At 40.8% G+C, this 17,561-nt stretch overlaps 1 long non-coding RNA gene across 1 annotated transcript; it reads left to right on the top strand.

The window, feature by feature from the left end:
• Positions 1–307: 307 nt before the first annotated feature.
• On the top strand, positions 308–1,743 carry LOC134474822 (uncharacterized). The gene is made up of 2 exons (XR_010045701.1): positions 308–994; positions 1,531–1,743. It is a non-coding gene; the product is annotated as an uncharacterized LOC134474822 (long non-coding RNA).
• The last annotated feature ends 15,818 nt before the right edge of the window (positions 1,744–17,561 follow it).

Below are 17,561 nucleotides of genomic sequence, written 5' to 3'. Positions count from 1 at the left end.
TAACAATAGTGAAAATTGAGGCTCCCAGAACAGAAGCAGTGTGCCTAAGGTCAGGCCAGGGAAGATGTCTGAGTCCAGACATCCATAAATTCCAAGCCTCACACTCAGTCCACTCCTCTGCTTCCTGTCATAGAAGGCCTGGGGCTCAGAGTCTCCCAAAAGCCTCACCAGAGACCTGCAACCACACCTTGCTTCAGCCTGACCCAAGCCCCAAAGCCACGCCCCCTTCTTGACCCCCCCCTGCCCACCACAGGAGGACTGCATACCTATTGGGTTCCAATTTTCTGGCCACGCCCCTTGCCCCGCCTCCCAAGCCGCTGAGCCCCACCACTGGCCTCAAGCGAAGATTACATTCCACCTGGCCCAACCTGCGCGGGCCGCGCCCACGGACTGTCCCTCGCCTTGCGCCTGCACATCCCACTCAGTCCCGCGCTGCCCCTGGCCTCGCCCTCGCAGTGGATGCCTGTCTTGTGCACGGAGTCGCCATTTTGCCGCTAGAGAAGCCCTCTGGAGACCTGAACGCTCTTTTTTCAGTGGCCTAGCCTGCGGCGGCCCTGGGGCTGGGGTCTGGGCCAGGTAGGCGGGCGGGAGCCGGCTGTGAGCGGCGGCGCGGCCCGGTGGCCCCGAGGTTAGCGGGCGCAGGTGCCTCGGCGGGGAGTCCTGCCTGCGGTTTCACGGGCCCAGGGCAGCGGGCATGGCTCTGGGGGCGACCCGGCCTCAGCCCGCAAGGCCCCTCTCTCCCTTCCTCCCTTCTCTACTTCAGGAGTCCACACAGCCAGGCCTGGCGCGCGGCCTGGAGTCGTTGGCCCCCGCCAGGCGCTGCTGGGAACCCCGCTCTGATGTGGGACCTGTGGGAGGTCGCTCAGGTCTCACATGGCCTCTGCTGTCACTGAGCCTGGCTGTGCTGAGCCGGGGACATTTACCCCCAAAAGGATGATTTCATTCCACTCCGAGCTCCTCCCTGCAGAGACTGAAAGAGGACCAAGATATTACAGTAAATAGCAGTTATTATTCTACCTGCACATGCTTTGGCTCAATTCCCTTCCATTGATAAGGGGTTTCTGCTTCTTTTAATATTGGTGTCACTTGGGTGTTTAGGTTTGTGGGGAGACTGAATGCAGCATGGGGCTTTGACAACAAGGCAAAGTGTGATCACTAGGGTTTAAAAATTTAAATCCACAAATAAAAATAATTCACCCACATAATTGAACCTTGCTACAGAATATGCATCTTGCCCGTATTCGGCTGTCTCTAACCATTACTACCCAGTTCTGCTCATATTGTTTATATATTTGCATAGTGTTGAATATTTATATTATATGCATAGGTAGAGGTTTAGTTAGTTATCCTGTTACTGACCATGTACAAAAGTCTAGTTCCTCTTAGAAAAGTTGCATTGAGCATATATCATTTTTTCATGGGATAAATTCCAGAATTTGGAAATACTAATTCAGAGTTCTCTGTTCTTTCCCTGCCACTTGACACGAACTGGTGCCTAACGAAGCCATGTTTACATCTTTCAAAATCTAGGTATTTGTCCAATTATCTTGGAAAATTTGGAGTTCAGCAAGATGTTGATTCATTTTCTGTGCAGACTGAGAGACAAGCCACACAACCTGTTGTTGGATTTTGCTTTTAAGTCATGTACCATGTTCATCTTTTTATTCTGATTGACTCTATTCTGTTTTGTTTCATTTGGCTTCATTCTCTTTAAAATAAAATTAAAAAACATTTTCTTGCTGAGCATGGTGGTTCATGCCTGTAATCCCAGCACTCTGGAGGGTTACACAGGTGCCTAACCCTCCAGGGAATGCCAACCGAGCCTGAAATACTTGGTGAGTTCAAGGTCATGCTGCAGTACATAGCAAGACCTTATCTCTGAACAAAATGAACAAACCCTTTTTCCTCTTATCTTATTTTAATGTAGCACAAATAGACACTAATAAAAATATGAAACCCCTTATAAATAGATTAAAGATTTCATATTATGCAGTTTATATACTATGAAACTATAGTATATTTATATACTATAGTATAATTTATATAACTACTCTAAAACTGCATAGTATGAAACTAGTATGAGGTATGCAGTTTCATATTATGCAGTTTATATTCTATGTTTAGTGATCCTGGGGATTTCTGCATGAGCTATATGCCCCTGCACTTAAAAAAAAATTTTTTTTTGAGACAGGGTCTAAATAATTCACTCAATTTCACAGGTTGAGTTTAAACTTGTGGTCCTCCCAGAGTGCTGGGAGTACAGGTTCACGCTATCCTTACTTAGAAATTCACAATAATTATGTATGTTTATGGGATAAAAATGTGCCTTTAATCTATGGCTCCTTTGTAGAAAGAATCAATCTAGTTAATGTACCTCCTGCCTTACTAATCTACAAATTCTTTCACAGTGACTAGGACTGCAAATCCCATTGTTTAGCAGTTTTGAAAGCTATTCTTCTTATTAACTCTGGTTACCATAATGTTTAGTGGACAATTCAAAATTTCTTCTCCACCGTGACTGAGATTTTGTATTCTTGGGTGAACATTCTCCTTTCACCAGCTCTTGTGGAACTGATCATTTTTTTTAAAAATCAGACTGCCAAAGAAAGGTGTGAAGGCTCAAGGAACTTGGGGCACATTGCTATTCAGAAAGCCCAAGTAGTGGTACTCTGCAGGCTCCCAGGTTTTATTGTTTTTTTGTTTGTTTTTTCCTTAACTGAATTCTAGGAATTCAATGCAGGGCTGTCTTAGTTACTTTATACTTGTTGCTGAGACAAAATATCTGATGCCAAAAGTTGGGAAAGGAAAGGTTTATTTCTTACAATTTTTGGAAGTTTCAGTCCATACTCAGTTTGCTTTACGGCAGGCTGGCATGGCAGGGCCAAGGTTCATGGCTGCTACAAACAGCAAGGAGGAAACAGGCAAAAGAGCAAGACAGGCCTTCTTTCTGCCATTACATCACATCCTGGCTCTACCCCTAGGTCAGTGTAGCACTCACACCCCCAGTCCAAGGGATAAACAATGAACCAGTCAAAAATGCATAATATAAACTCATGAGGCCTGGGGGCCACAGACATAAACTATGACAAGGGCCTCGCAATGAACTAGACTAACTTCTGTTTTAAAATTCTTTTTTATTTTGAGCCAGGGTAACCACAAGGCACTACAGTGCTGAGACACCATTCTTGGACATAGATTCTTACATGTCTATGTGTGGATGTACCTTGATTTCATGTTGGAAACCACTAGGAGGTGAAGCGGCTCTGAGCAGGATTTAAATTTTACTAATTGGCTTTCTATGTTTAGCTGTGAATCTGTCCTAGGCCGAAGCCCCTTGCCTGGAGACAGGAGCTGATTCATAGTAAGTGAACCTCTATGAATCACAGGTCCTGGCTGAGGCCTGTAGTGGCTTGTGAGGCCAGAGATACCTTAAAAGGCAAGATAAGGCTACAGCTGTGGACAGTCTGGCTCCAACACCAATTAATTAGGTAGAGACTGCAGATGCAAAGATTACTCCTACAGTCTCACTTCTACCATGTCTCCATGATAAGACAGTGCTACTGAATTGACTTGATTCATTACTTGGAGACATCCTTGAAGTGACTCCCAAGGTCTTGCTCATTGGTTGTACTTTCCTCAGTTTCTCTGCCCTTTGTACTTGGTCCTAAAATAAGTGGACTGACACAGAGAATCCTTTGTCTTTACCTTCACAGTGGAGCCCTACAAATCATATAATTTCTCACTTTTTTTTTAACCTCCACCATAAAATAGTTTGGGAGATCCGGGATCTAGGGCAGAACCCCATAATGTCAGAGACATTTCACTTTGAAAACCGAGATCCTTATTCTCACACCCATGTATTATTTCATGATCAGATTCCATGGCTTCCTTTCCTGTGGACCCAGGGAGACCAATCTCAGCATCCCCCCAGCTTTCCCTGCATCCTGTGGCCCACACTGATGCCCCACATCCTTTACATGGAAGATAAGGATGGTCCCAGTTCCTTTGTGCTTCAAACAGCTGTGAATCAAACTCCTGAAAAGAAATCTTGCAAAGTTGTGCAGCTCTCCATAAGTCATAAACCTTTGTAAGTCATAGCACTCTGATGGAGCTGCAAGATGGGGCTCTGCTCTGCTCCCCATGTTCTCCCCAGTGCTGTTCAGCACCTGCCTTAAACCCTGCCATCAGATGGAGACACAGCACATCTCAGGGATGTGTGCCTGCATGAATCAGCTTTGGAGGCTCAGCGTTTTCTGCCCTTGTTGGTCACCTGTGGTGATTCTCTTTTGATTTATAAGAATTTTTCATCTCTCACAGAATGAACTCATGACACCACTTTTCCACCTGTATCACAAACTATCTGTCTGACTATGTCTTGTAAGGAAAGGTTTCTTGCTGTAGTTTGTACATTATACTTGTTTCTGTTTTTCAAATGCAATGAATCAGACCTTTCTAGCTCCCTTCTATCACTGAAGTCAAGGGAACATTTTCCAAAATAAAAAGATGAGTAGATACACAATGGTCTCTACATTTTCCTGATAGAATTGTCTACCTGGGGTTTTCTCTTCTATCAAAGGGCAACAGCAGCCAGTGTCTTCCAGTAAAATTTGACTGAACAGAATCTGATAAATGATTATTAAAGACCCAGAGTACTAAATTGCAGTGAGAAAAAGGTCAGATGTGGGTGGGGTATGGCAGGAGAGGACAGGGGTATGGGTGGGTCCAAAACTGAGTAGAGAGCTAGAAATCAACAGATGTGGCAATTGTACAAATAGATGATGTACTTATATGCTACTGAATTGAACATGATGAAACAAATAGTATCTTATCTTTAAAGGTACTAGAATTTAATATGCAGAATTATTACAGACTTAGTTGTAGAAATGTAAACTTAAAATAATACAAGGTGTACAAGGAGAGGGGAAAGGAAATGCAGGTGCTTTGCAGGAGTGGCCCTAAGTGGAGTTCAGGATGCTTGCTGTGGAGCCAGTAAAAGCCTCAGCTCTAGAATTTCTCAACACAGGCTGCCTGGCCATAGTTTTCACTTTGATCCCAAAGCTGGTGAGGTCACTGGAGATGGATCTAGCATAAACTCTGCATGTGGGACTTGAGCTCAGTTAGGTACTACCCTGTGTCAGCAGAAGGAGAAAAATCACCAACTATCCTTGTTCCTTGCAGGCCCTAGAACTTCCCAGTGCCTGTCACAGACAGTTCTGTGCACTAATCCACCCCCAGGAAAGCTTCCCATTCCTCTTTGACCCACTCACTTCTGCATGCCTCAGTGTTGCAGAAGGCCCCAAATCTTGGAGTCTTTGTCTGTGTAAAGTGTCCCATGCACTCCCCAGAGGCCCACAGACACAGGCCAAACCCTTCTGACTTCTGTGAGCTCAGGTTGGTCCAACTCAACTGGGCATCTTATAGATTTGGACATCAACCTCCTGCTGCAGTTGCAGAGCCCTGACCCAGCCTTTTCTTTGCCTTGAATGGGGTAGTGCTGGCCCAGGTGGTCCTCACGTGCTGACAGAAGTCCCTAATAGTGCTGTGACCACCTGTTCTCCCTTCTTCAGGGAAGCCTGGCATACACCTCCCTTTCCAACCCTTGTGGCATGTTGTCTCTGAGCAAAAGTGGTGTCTGCAGTGTAACTCATGGTCACTCTACAGGGGTGCTGTACTATAAACATCTTCAAAGTGAGTGGACAGAGAGTGTGGGTTCTGCCTGCCTTTCCTCCATCTTCACTTTATATAATGATGCATCACCGCATTTTGGGTGCCTTAGAGGAACTCCCTTTACCCTATTATGTGTTCACATGTACAGAGGCCAGGAAGTTAGGCACATTTACATTAATGTGGGTATTACATGGTGTTCTCTCCAGGGTGACTGTGTGGCCTGTACAACATTAAAGCACAAGACAACAGTGTTTATGTTTAATCTGGTCATTATATCTATCAGAGCCTAGGAAATTGATAATTAAATGCATCCAGCAGCTTCCTGCATGATTTCTGTGTGGACCATGATATCTCTCACAGAAATTCCTGCTCTGGATAATAAGGAATCCCACAGAATGACTCTCCATTTTCCTTCACAAAAATCAACAGCTTCTTCACCCAAGTGATGGATCCTTGGCAGGATGCAAATATTTCCCATGGCTTAATAAAAACAGCAGTGCAGGCAGGGTCTCAGCTCTGATGCAAAAGTCAGAGGTTTGGATAAAACTTGTTTCTCTGGTTTCTTATGTCAACCTAGACAAGACACCATGCCTCTCAGGAGCATCCCAATGTGTTAGTGTTCTCTATGGAAGTCATTCTGGCATCTGTCACCTGGGAACATGATCAGTGATGTGAGATAACATTTGTAAAATCTGTGGGCTGGTGTCACATATACATAGAGCACAGAATTAGAAGTGAAATCCAGTAACACAGTGCACACAATGCTGGCTCTTGCTGTGTGGTCATAGAAATGAGACTCATCTCCTGGACATGTTTCCCTGGTGGCTTCATGAGGGTGTGAAAATGCATTGATTCATTATTTCCCTATTTTCCTGCATGATTTCTTTGTGGACCATGTGGGCCATCCATATTTTTCATAAGCATCTCAATTTCTTCTATGTATTGGTGCTGTGGACTCAAATCAGGACCTCACACAGGCTGATCAAGCACTATGGATGGAGCTACATCCCCATATCTAAGTCCATAGCTCCTATATTCACACCTGTGTGAGCCACAAGGCCTATGGCCTGTGCTCCTACTCAGTAGCTGAAAGTTCATCTTGTGATATCCTGAGTAGTCTGTTCCCTATATTATGGTCCTAACTTTTTTTTTGTCTTTTTCCTTTATATCGATACTGGGGATCAAACTCAAAACTGCCTGCTTGCAAGGCAGGTGCTTATGCCACTGAGCTAAATCCCCAGCCCTATGGTCCTAACTTTGTGACTTATTGTTATTATTATTATTATTATTATTTTAATTTTGCATTAGCAGTGCTGAAATTGAGCCCAGGGCCTCATGCATGGTGAGCAAGAATTGTATCATGAGCTCTCTCCCCAGTTCCTGACTCACTCTTAAATAACTGAATATGGCAGAGATTATGTGATGGCACTACTAAGGTTCACACAAAATAACTGTGACCAATCTCCTGATCTTTTCCTTTGTTCTCCTCAGTATGGTGGGTTTTTCTTTTTCTTTCTTTCTTTTTCTTTTTTTCTTTTCTTTTCTTTTTTTTTTTTTTTTTTTTTTTTTGGTCCCTCTCTGGATCTCTGGCTCCAAAGAAGTCACTGCTATCTCTGCAGCTTCCCTGAGGAGAGGTTGATGAACCTTGAGTGAGAAAATGGAAACCAGACAGAGGAGACATTAGGCTTTTGTCCTGAGTCCTTCTTGTAGACAAAGGATAAAGCCTGAGAGCAATTTCTGCCCGAGTGGCATGTTCACTGAGTATGTAGCTCTATGTACCAAATTACTATGGTAGCAGCCTCAGAAAAGCCTCCTCGATTCCTGATCCACAGCAACTCTTATTAGAACAGAGTATTATCTCATGTATCAGATAGGCACAGACTGACCTGCCTTGTATCTGTTAATATTTTGCAAATGTATGTAATGCCTGGATAAAATTTGTCCCCTCTGCCTTCTTTCACCAATCAATCATTCTGAGGTTACTGTACAGTGTTTTTATATTTTTTATTAGAATTTCAATTCATAGCTTGCTGTAGTTTCTTTATTCATTTAGATGTTATTGGATATTCACATTGTAGTTTTCAGTTATAAAAACAAAGCTGATGTGACTATCTTGTGAAATTCTCTTCATGACATAGGAATGGATGCACAGAATGTTAAGGTAGTCAGATGTGCTACTGTTAAATTAACTACCAAAATGATTTCTGATGTGAATATACCACTAACAATGCAAAAGGAGTCTCCTTCCTCACCAGTACCAGTATACTTTGACCTAAAAAACAAAGTCAGCTCTTAGTGCTCTTCAATACATGAGCAGGGTTTTTCCTTGTGAGATGAATATTCACTTACCTGATTACTGATAATGTTAAGAGACATGTACAGACTGGGAAGGGTCCATATGACTCCCAAGAGCATGTTGAAGGCCTTCAGAAGTGATAGACATGTGGATCCCACAGAAGCCCTCGACTCACTGCAGGCTCCTGCTGAAATCACACTGCATGAACCAGGGAGCTCCGCCTCCTTCTGAGGTTAAGTCTCTGTGAGTTCCCTCACACCTGCTACTTGACAGAAGGTGGATGTGGAGGAGCCCCTAGCCCAAGGAGGGGGACTTGAGGGACTACTCTCTACCCATGATATACCTATACAATTGGTATAGCCCTGGAATATGGCAGCTGGTGAAACACTTGAATTAAAATGTGAGTGAAACTGTCCCAACATGGGTGTTATAGCTATAGGAAAATGGGGCTGATAACACAAAGTTGAGCCCACAGCTGTGCCAAATTTATTCCAGCCAGCACTGCCTCTATGTGACAAGTCCTATGGAATGTGAAAAGGACAACCTGTGAGCAGATAAGTAGACTTTGATAAACTTGTTGATAGCAGCAGCCTGGGATCATAGATGCCAGACCAGCAAGGTGCTGATATGGAGAGCATGACCACACCACAGGGCCTGGGGTCTGTTATGTACAGTGTCTGGGGATGGATAACAGGGAACTAAAGAGCATAACTGAATGCAGCTCCACTTTTATTCAATAGGTAATGGCAGCATTGGGGCACCCCATTGTGGTGTGGATATGTCTTCACCTGTGTAACTATGTATCACTGAAAAATGATACAGACATTTGGAGTGGCAACAAGCTCATCAGGGTGGTGCCCACTGACTGGCTTACTGTGGAAGCCTCTTAAGTCTGTGTCAGCTAGGGCTGACAATAACTATCCATACACTGACCAGGACACCACCTGGGTGTTCCCATATATCCATGACACCATCAAACCCATTATTATGGACACACTGCAATATTGCACAACTGTTATATAGGTGCCACTATATTGTACATATGGCCTAGTGGTTTTCTCTGGTGGCTGTGCTGCTACCAAGGACAAAAATCATGGACCTAAACCCTTGTTAATGCAGGGCCCACGCCATTAACTTTACTTGCTAGTCCTGGTGTTGCTTATGGACGAAACTTCTCAAATGTGAAAGGTGGTTTTGCAAAACCACATGAGCCTTGATTTGGGAACCACAGCCCAACAAGGTACTTGCACTGTCTTTCATGTAGAATATGGCATTTATATCTCTGACCAACAGAGAGAAGAACAAGAGGCCTTACAATAAATGGATGTTCACCTGAGACTCCTGGACTGCCACCATGTGTCTGCCCCACAACCTTGCAACCAAGGACACAATGGACTTCCACTCAGGCCCACCGAGTTGGAAACTCCCCCACCTCCTGGACTTAGTATTACAGTTGACCTTAGGCTCTGACCCTTTCTCCTAAAACCTTGGACTACAGTGGATTACCATGCTGGCTCAATGAGAGACTCAGGAACCCTTCACGCAAACAGAAGCTGTCAGCAGGCTCCAGTTAGTGTGGTGAGTGTGCCCCTAAAATAGAGGTCTGCAGTGGGTAAATAGGAGCAGAAATGAAGCTCCCCCCAACTACAAGCCCTCGGCAAACCTTGCAAGAGAGTGAGTAACACTCCACACAGAGAACATCAGACAAGTTGAGGAGTGTACCAATAAGGCCTCCCCTCACTAGGAGAAAATTAAAGTGCTTATAAAACACCCAGTGCCACGATAGGGCCTCAGCTGACACAAACACTATAGACAGGGAGAACTGCTGACCTGCAACAACCTAAAGACATAGCAATAGCAAGAACTAAGAGTTTGCCTAGATCTATTCTTTTAGCCTAGTTAGTCCAGGAAGAATATAGGACTCACAAAACAGGCCTGGCAGAGGGAATTCAGGTGATGTGCTCTCCTCTCCTCTTTGGTACCCAGTATTGCACAAACATCAACCACACAATAGGACTCTAAAATCCATATTGTGTTGGTATTGGAAGACCAAATATGTACCCAAAGGATGAAAATGACAAGGTGAATTGGCAAAATGCAATCTCAAACATCTAGTCAATCAGGAGCAAGTACAGGTAACACTGAAATAGAGGATCTTAAAAGTCACATCCCAGAAATCTCTGGAAAGATAGCAACTGAAGTAAAGTGAGAAATCCATGAGGCTATAGTGGAAATCAAATTAGAAAGAATGTCCCATGTAAAGACAGAAATACTAACCTTATTAAACTAGTTGGACAACATAGCTAGAGAAGAAATAGATTTAAAAAAAGACAAGATCATGGGAAATTGATTGAAACTTTGAATGAATAATGTAGAAAATAAGCAGAATCCATGAAACAAGTGCAAGGAGATATCGAAGACAAAAACTATTGAAAGCTAGTAAAGCTATTTATAAGAATCTGAAGATAGCTTGAGGACAGTGTCATACATAGTGATCATGATAGGGTAGAACTTCTAAAAACAACAGAGCAACATGAAATAACAATTCAGTAGCTTCAAGATGATGTGAAGAGAAACATAACAGTAATAGACATCAGTGAAGGTACAGGAGTTGATACTAATGATGTAACTAAACTATTCAGAGAAATAATAGTAGTACATTTCCCAAAGGCTGCAAAAGTCTGATTTACAAAAAAGTGATGCATACAGACTGTCTTACAGTCAAGACCAACATAAATCTACACCCACATATATAATAATTAAGATTGAGACACACAGCATAGAAACAGAATACTGAAAACTGTTAGAAAAAAAGACACAACTCATCTATCGAGGAAAGCTTCTTAGAATCACAGCAGAATTTTCAGCACAAGTCTTCAGTTTAAGGATCAACTTGGTGTGAAGTACTTAATGCCCTACAAGAAAACAACTTTCAGCCCAGAATGACGTATCCAGCAAAACTTTCATTTAAATTTAATGGAGAAACAAGATAGTTTCATGATAAAGAACAACTGAAGAAATTCATGTCCACCAAACCAACCCTAGAAAGAATACTGAAAAACATGTTACATAGAGATAAAAATGACCACAATCTCCAGAACAACAGAAAGAAACCACCAGGCTGGACAGAAAACTAAACAATGGAAGAAAGCAGGAAGCCAAAAACAGGAACTCAATATGGCAAATTCAAGCCAGTACATCTCAGTGATATCCATAAATGTAAATGGGCTCAACTCACCCATCAAAAGAAACAAGTTGACAGAATGGACCAAGAAATAGGATCTCACAGTATGCTGCATAAAAGAAACACATCTGACTCAAAAAGAAACTCAGATTAGACTTCTGGGAGAACATGGCGGACAGATAACAGCAACTACCGGAGGCTCTCTGAAAGACTCGGCTCAGAAGCCAGGAATGGTGCGGATTAAGGAGACATAAGCAGGTGGAGATATGCTCTGCTGACTCAGGAACGAACTGGGCTGAGAGAAACCAACTTGGAATGCAGTCCTGGTGCTAAAACAGGAACAGAAAAGCCTCGGTGTGGAGGCTGGACCCGGCGCCATTGTAAGCCATGATTTGGGTTTCCAGCCGCATGGCAGCTGGCTGCCTCTACAGTGGCTCGGCAAGGAGACAGACGCACAGAAGCTCTGAGAACGGCAATCTGCGAACGGCAGGGAGGCGTGCACTGACTTGTGGTGAGGTGAGTGAGAGAAACTGACACTCTACCACAGTTTGACTCCAGCAGAGGACTTTCTGGGCCCGAGCAGTCCTGCGGGAGCAGGGCGTGGTGGCGACTCCAGCCACACATCCCCCTCTCGAGCGGGATTGGTGAAAAGTGCCTGGCCTGCGTGAAGCTGCCGGCGGACCTGGTAGACTGCCCCAACCCAGATCCCAGAGCCTGACGGTGGCCGGGAGGGGAGACGAGTAGGCTGCCTGGTCCATAACTCCCTGGTGCGCAGCGGTGAGCGGGAACACCTAACTGGCACAATTCGATCAGGCTGTGGCTGACTGGGAGAGAAGCTGGGCCTCTTATATAAGCTTGCATATATAAGGAACAGAGAAGAAGAGGCAGCATGGGAAGAGGCATCAACAAGAAAGGCTCCTCGGCCCCCAATTCTGAGAAACAGGCAATAGCAGACACCGCACCAATGCACATAAGGCACCATATAGAGAGCCTCATAGACCAATTCAGGAATGAAGTTATCAATGACCTGAAGCTAGAAGTATGCAGAATAGTTAGAGAAATGCTAAGTACCACCCAAGAAAAAACAGGTGGTGGAATGGAAGAACAGAAAAAAAGGGGAGAATTGTTTGATGGAGAAAACAGAGAAAGCATAGAATACGTGAAGCAGGTTCAAAGGGACTACCAAGATACTAAGAAGTCTATAGAAGACTGGCATAACAGCTTGAAAGAAACTAAGGACAGACTATCTGAACTGGAGGGCAGACTTGTAATATGGGAGAATGAAATGAAAAACTTCTTAAAAATAACAAAGAAACAAACAGCAATAATACAAAGACAAGAAGATGATAAGAGGATCCATAACTTAAGGATTAATAACATAAAAGAAGAAGTAGGGACACAAACAAGTGAACTACAAAAGCTACTCACAGAAATAATCTAGGAGAATTTTCCTAATTTAGCAAAAGGTAAAGATACTCAGATGTATGAGGCATACAGGACCCCAGCTACCTACAACCCAAACAGAGCAACACCCAGGCATATAATAATAAAAATTCCAGAAATTCAATACAAGAACAGAATATTAAAAGCTGTAAGAGACAAGAAACAGACCACTTACAAGGGAACACCCATCAGAATTACAGCAGATTTCTCTGCACAAACCATCAAATCACGAAGAGCGTGGGGGGAAATAATTCAAGCTTTGAAAGATAATAATCTCCAGCCAAGATTGAGATATCCTGCACAACTGTCCCTGGAAATTGATGGAAAAACAAGGTGCTTCCAGGATAAAGAGGAACTGGGGGAATTTGCAACCACCAATTCAACTCTACAGAGAGTATTGCAGGATATTCTAAAAAAAGAAAAATACAAAGAATCCAGAAATAATGGCAGAGAGGCCACAACGAATGGAGCAGAGAACAAAATGAAGAAAACAAACTGACAGCTACTGACAGAAAGAGAGCTCAACAAAAATGAGGCAGAGAAGATTGGATGATAGGAACAGCTATTTTGGAGAAAATGACATCTTAATAGGTAATACTGATTTAGTATCATCTTGTTTTGAAGTCTCATCTAGCTTTTGTACTTCTGTCTCCAATGGTTTAAATAGGCTGTGTCTTATTGGATTTTATTATGTACGATAGTATAAGCAAAAACCTTTTAAAGACAAGGAGATTATACAGAAGATTATACAGAAAGAGATTATACAGAAAGACAAGGAGATTATACATTGTTCATTTTCTGTTAGTCGATTCTAAATACTCTGTAATGCTGTCATACTCTTGAATGGTTTTACATTGTTTTGATATACTTAATGCTACAGTATACGAAGTTGTACTCAAGGATTTCAAAGAAAGAAACACTATGGTAACTACTTTTAGGTTAGGATTATCTGGTGGTGAAACACTATTCTGCTTAAATGGTTATGTTTTGATTTGCGCTGTTTTGTTGTTATGCCCTCTTTTATCTCAATCTCCACTCCATTATTTACTTTTTTATCTTTATCCTTTTAATTAAAGGAAAAAAATAGCAGGATATATTATAGTAACCCACTTTGACTTTTCATTACCTTGATTTAATGTATTACCTGTATTACTCTCACCATCTGGTTTTTAACTGATGTTCCCCTATTCTGTTTGCTGGATAGTATCAGGTTCGAAAGTTTAGGCATCAGCTGTAAAGATAATGAGATTCATTATGACGCCCATTCTTGTTGACTTTTATCTACTTTTGAAGACCTACAATGTCTCCAATGTTTTGGTTTTGTAGGTTTTATTCTTTACTGTTTTGTTCAATTGTATTATAACTAACGATATAGGCAATTCTATTAGAGATAGCAGGAGGTATTATGGTAACCATTGTTGATCACCTTGTATTATGTTTTTACATTATCTATTATGTCCACCCTTTTGACTTGACTGATTCTGTTCTGTTATGTCACATTTGGTTTTACTCTCTTCCAAAAAAGTAATAAGAACCGTGGGAGCAATGAAACCCAAAATGTGTAATAGTCATGGTACAAAAGAGAGGAAAAGAAAGTGCTCCAAACTATATAACTGCATGTATATTTAAGTGTATAAGATAGAAAATGATATCACAGAGTTTTATTGGATCAATGAACAGAACTGTTTGCAGTATCATTGATGGAATGTCCACTTTACAAGCTTTAATTTTGTGACTTGAACAATTATTTCTAAGATGACAATATGTAATCCATTAACTAGTGATTTCCTACTGTTCATTTTTTTTCTGTAAATCTGTATAACTTGTACCCTTTCCCTGCTTTTTTTTTCTTTTCTCCTTAAATAAAATTTAAAAAAAGAAAGAAACTCAGATTAAAAATCAAAGCATGGAAAAGAGTTTCCATGCAACAGGAAACCAGAAAAGAGCAGGGGTAGCTATTCTGTTTGCAGACAGAATTTCAAACCTAAAATGATTAAAAGAGTTAATCAAGGCCACTACACACTTGTATATTGAAAAATACAACAGGAAGTATTAACAATTATAAGTATATATGCACCAAATATTGAAGCACCCAACTATGTAAGACAAATCCTAATGGACAAGAAGAACTAAACAAACAAAAACACAATTGCAATAGGAGCCTTTAACACCCCACTGTCACAAAGAGATAGGTCAACTAGACAAAAAGTCAGCAAAGAAATAACAGAACTGAATCATACCTGTGAGTGAATGGACTTAGTGGATGTTTACTTAGTATTGCACTCAACCACATCACAACATACATTCTTCTCAGCTCTACATGGGATATTCTCCAAAATAGACCATATATTATCCCATAAAATACTTTTAAGTAAACGCAAATGGAGTGAAATTATCCTATGTGTATTATGGGACCATAGTGCACTAAAATTGGAAATCAGTGGCAAAAAGTCTGCAAAACCTGCATAAATACATGGATATTAAATAACAAACTTCTGAACAACCAACGGGTTACAGATGAAATTAAAGGAGAAATAAAACAATACTTATAATACAATAAAAATGCAGAATGACATACCACAACGTATGGGACACAAAGCAGTCCTAAGTGGGAAATGCATAGTAATAAGTAGTGACATCAAGAGAATGGAATGAACACAAATAAATGACCTAATGCTACATCACAAGCTTCTAGAAAAGGAAGAGCAAATCAAACCCAACTTTCATAGAAGAGTGGAAATTCTAAAGATTAGAGAAGAAATTAATGAAATTGAAACAAAAAACAGTATAAAGAATAAATGAATCAATGAATTGGTTTTTTGAGAGAACAAAATTGATAAAATTCTAGCCAAGCTTATCAAGAAAAAAAACACACAATAAGGACTGAAAAGAGAAATTACAATACATCCCATGGAAATTTAAAACATCATGAACACCTACTTGGAGCATCTCTACTCACATAGGGTGGAAAACAGAAGAAATAAATTTCTAGAAACATGTGACCTATCAATGCTCAATCAAGAATATATACCAATTTTGAATAACCCAATATCAGCTTCTTTAATCAAAAGCATGATTAAAAACTTACCAACAAAGAAAAGCCCAGATCCTGCTGGATTCAGGGCTGAATTCCATAAGAAATTCAGAGATCTGACTCCAATACTCTTTCAACTCTTCAATGAAACTGAAAGAGAAGCAGTCCTCCCTAACTCATTCTTGGAAGCAAGTGTCACTCTGATACCAAAACCAGAGAGAGATCCAACCAAATAGCGAACTATAGACTAATCTCACTAATAAACATTGATGCAAAGATTCTCAATAAAATATAGGCAAATACAATGTAGCAAACTATCAAGAAGATTATACAACATAACCAAGTAGGATTTATTCCACGAATGCAGGGATGGTTCCACATACACAAATCAGTGAATGTAATACATCACATCAACAGAGCCAAAAATAAAAATTATGTAATCATCGCAATGCATGCAGAAAAAGCTTCTGATAACATACAACACCTGTTCATGATAAAAATAACCTACAGTAACTCAGAATAGATGCTATATTCCTCAATGTCATAAACAGCATTTATTACAAACCTACATCCAATGTTATACTAAATGGACAAAAACTGAAAGGCTTCACACTAAAATCAGGAACAAGACAATGATGTCCATTACCACCACTCCTAGTCAATATAGTTCTGGAAATATTAGCCAGAGCAATCAGACAAGAGGGAGAAATAAAAGGAATAAAAATAGGTAAAGAAGAAGTTAAATTATCATTATTTGCAGATGACATGATACTCTACATAGAAGACCCCAAAATCTCAATTGAAACACTACAGGGGTAACAAAAAAATTAAATAAGTTAAGCAGAATAGCTGGATACAAAGTCAACATTCACAAAATAGTAACATCCCTGTACACAAAAAACTCCATGAGAGAGAAATTACGGAAATGTAGCCTTTCACAACAGCATCTAAAAAAGTGAAATACTTAGAAATCAACCTAACTAAGAATGTAAAAGTCCTGTATGCTAAAAATTATACTACTCTGATAATGGAGATTCAAGAGGATATTGGGAAATGGATGGATATTTCTTGCTCTTGGTTAGGAAGGGTCAATATTGTGAAAATGGCCATACTTCCAAAACTGTTATATATATTCAATACAATCCCAATCAAAATATCAGTAACATACCTTCAGATCTAGAGAAAGTATTTCTGAAATTCATCTGGTAACGGAAGAAGCCTAGAATAACAAAAGCATTTCTGGGCAACAATGGAAAGACAGGAGGCATCTCAATTCCTGACTTGAAACTATACTACAAAGCCACAGTAATAAAATCAGCATGATACTGGCAAAGAAATAGACATGAGGATCAAAGGAACAGATTAGAAGATGTAAACACTACTACAAAGACACAGAGCCACCTTACATTTGTCAAAGGGGCTAAACATTTTCACTGGAAAAAGATAGCCTCATATATAAATGCTGTTGGAAACATTGAGTTTACATGCCAAAGACTGAAACTAGACCTGTACTTATCACCATACACTAAACTAAAGTCAAAATGGATCAAGATCTTAATACTAAAAAAGACACAAAATTTAACTGGAGGACATGATAGGTAGAAATCTTGAAGTCATAGGAGTAGGCAGAGAATTCATGAATAAAACACAACCACACGAGAAATACTTCAAAGAATCAACAACTGGGATCTCATATTACTAAAAAGTTTTTGTACTTAAACATATATCAAACAAAGTGAAAAAAACCCCACAGAGTCAGAAAGAATCTGGATACAAGACAAAGGACTTCTATGCAGAACATATAAAGAATTGAAAAATGTCAAGCCCCCAAATTCAAAGACCCTTTCCAAAAGTGGGCATCAGAGGTGAGCACTCAGTTCTCAGATGAAAATATACAAATGGAAAATAAATACATACAACACCTGTTCATGATAATG

Source organism: Cavia porcellus, unplaced genomic scaffold (genome assembly GCF_034190915.1).
Source record: "Cavia porcellus strain 051 isolate PalLab524CR breed Dunkin Hartley unplaced genomic scaffold, mCavPor4.1 scaffold_39, whole genome shotgun sequence".
Classification (NCBI taxonomy): Eukaryota; Metazoa; Chordata; class Mammalia; order Rodentia; family Caviidae; genus Cavia; species Cavia porcellus.
Note: the sequence above shows the minus strand (reverse complement) of the source record. Positions and strands in the feature narration are given on the sequence as shown.